This window comes from Myotis brandtii, unplaced genomic scaffold (genome assembly GCF_000412655.1).
Source record: "Myotis brandtii unplaced genomic scaffold, ASM41265v1 scaffold8254, whole genome shotgun sequence".
Classification (NCBI taxonomy): domain Eukaryota; kingdom Metazoa; phylum Chordata; class Mammalia; order Chiroptera; family Vespertilionidae; genus Myotis; species Myotis brandtii.
In genome coordinates, this window is record NW_005371352.1 from 32,650 (window position 1) to 35,328 (window position 2,679).

At 45.6% G+C, this 2,679-nt stretch overlaps 1 long non-coding RNA gene across 1 annotated transcript; it reads right to left on the reverse strand.

Annotated features, from left to right (window-relative positions):
- Positions 1 to 288: 288 nt before the first annotated feature.
- On the reverse strand, positions 289 to 1,625 carry LOC106724440. The gene is made up of 2 exons (XR_001360241.1): positions 1,539 to 1,625; positions 289 to 403 (listed from the first exon to the last, which is right to left on the reverse strand). It is a non-coding gene; the product is annotated as an uncharacterized LOC106724440 (long non-coding RNA).
- Between the last annotated feature and the right edge of the window lie 1,054 nt (positions 1,626 to 2,679).

Genomic DNA, 2,679 nt, shown 5'->3' on the forward strand with positions numbered 1-2,679 from the left:
GAGAATGAAAGGATACAATTTTTTCTTATGTCTGATTGTTTATATTGCCCAATATGCAGGAGGAGTGTGAGGTTTCCCTACAAGGACGTGCTCTAAACAACAATACTCTTCCGGTCATTCTCCCGCCTGTACACAGGCTGTAGGAGCACTGCCAGAGGAGGCCAAGGGCCCCCAGATCACAGACTAACGGTGCTGCCTGCCGGCTCTTAACGTGAAAAAGCCTCTGGCTTTCGATTATAGCAAGTGTTGGGAATTACATAAAACAAGGCCACTTACATCAATTTTTGAGGTTTTGGCAAATGCTCCCACTGGATGTACATGGTCATAGAGTATGATGACGCCCACCATTACCCTCAAGCAGAACGACACTGTCTCTTCGTTTGTGAACCTGCTTCTGTATTCCCTGGAGGGCAGAGAAGACATGATGCATGAGGCTCATCACAAATGAATGAGCTGATTCAACTCTCAAGCTGATGCGGGAAGACGCACTGTTAACCTGTAAGAGGTGATAACATGAAGCCGCCCCTCTCCCCTGCAATGGCGCTCCCAGACAGGTGTGTGCAGCAGTCAGCACTTTCCTCCCATGGTCTCTCCATGCACCTGAGTTTACTGCCCATTCTGCTAGCAGAGATCAGACCATTTTTGAGAAACCCAAAGTAGCCCCAAGTAAAAGTTTGGGAATAAGTGCTATCACCAATATGATGAAAAAAGTCACTAGCTTAACAGAGCGAGTGTGTCTGGGCTGATTTATCTAAACACAGTACTGTATTAGTGGATTTTAATTCTCTAAAATCTGACTGGATTATTCTCTCATTTGTCTATATAAAAGGCATCATATCCCAGCAGAAAGAGTCCCAGCCCGGGATGAAGGGTCCAGGCGCGTGTGGGGTCGGTCACTGTGCACAATCCCTTCACTCCCCAGGCCTCACTCTCCTAAGGGAGGAGGAAGAGAGGAAGGAGGGTGATAGCCGCCCTCTTGCTTGTAAGGTTTTCCTGGGAGGCGGCATATAGAACAGGACTTTGGAAAACGCAGAGCTCCACTAAAACGACAGTTATCTAGTAAGACCATATACTCAGGAATCCAGGTGGAGTCTTTCTGCCTATGACAACATGTGGCAGACATCCTGAACGGCGTGAGAGGAGAAACCCAGTAGGGGACTCAGGCGAGTGGTGAAAAAATGAAGACTGAGAACTCATACTGAGAAAAGGGGGTTAGCAGAAGAATAAAGGAGAGAGAATGTATGAAAAGCAACACTGAAAGAGCGTTAAAACTCCTTCCCTTCGCTTCAAAGCACCACAAAAATCTCCATTAGGAAGAGTCTGAGTTAGTCTTGCTGGTCTCAGGCACCTTAAAAGCAGCTGGACTGACACTTAACCAGAAGTTCCATGAAGCTGCCAAGTTATTTTAATTATGCTCACATATTACACTGGTTACCTGGGATCGCCTTAATTCCCACCCTACAATTAAGACATGTTTCCATCTGGACAACCATCCCACAGGATTATGAAAGTGAGAGTCCAGCCGACACGATACTCACGGCGTTTCCAGCATGACTCTACACACGCTGGCCATGGTGCTCAGACAGTCCGTGGTATTTTCTATGGGTAAGTTTTTATTCTGTAAAGGTGCACGGAGAACAAAAAGAATAAAAGTGAATTAGTACATAGGTGTAAGCTAAAACCTAGCATAACATGAAAAATTGGCAAGTTTAATATTCAGTTTCTACTTTTAATTTTGTAAAAAATGCACTAGATTCTAGGTACTGCTCTAAGCTCTGGGGATACAGCTACCAGCTAGGCAGCCAAGGCCTCTCTCCTGAGAGGCGTGTAAACTGGGGCTGGTGGAAAGAGCGTAGCACACAGACGGGGGCCTGGAGGCTAGGAGCTAGGTGGATTTCATCTCAAGGGAACTGGGAAGTCACTAGAAACATGTAGAGCAGAGGAAGAAAATGAGGTTTCTGTTTTAAGAAGACTTTGCTGCTCTTTGGAGAAAGGACTATAATGGGCAAGAGTTCTCATAATGGAATAAGAACAGTCAGAACATGACTGCAGTAATCCAGGTGAGAGGGACCTGGGCTCATGTGGAGAGGTAGCAAGAGAGGGGTTCAGTTTTCAAATTCAGCATTTATTTTGGAGCCAATAAGACTGTCTGATGGGGTGGACAGAAGGGGTAAGATAAAGAAAGGAATTTAGGATAATAAGTCATAGTTATTTGTATAGGACCTCGGAGATACTGCGGGTTCGGTTCCAGACAACCACAATAAAGCGAGCCATCTCTTTTGACTGGTGGGAGGTCTTGCCATCAATTTGTAAAGAATGCAATATTTGTGAAGTGCAGTAAAGTGACGCATAATAAAACAAGATCTGCCTTTACAGTGGTACTCTTTTTTTAAAAAAAAATGTTTTTATTGATTTTAGAGAGAGAAGAAGGGAGAGGAAGAAACATCAATGGGAGAGAATCAACATCAATCAGCTGCCTCCTGCACACCCTATAACAGGAATCAAGCCCTCAACCTGGGCATGTGCCCTGATCGGGAATCGAACCACTGATCTCTTGGTGCGTGGGTCGACCCTCAGCCAGTGAGCAACACCAGCTGGGCTACAGTGGAACTCTCAACTGAGACAGGAGAGACTGGGTCAAAGGCAGGGTTGGGGGAAAATCAAGACTTTGGTTTGGTC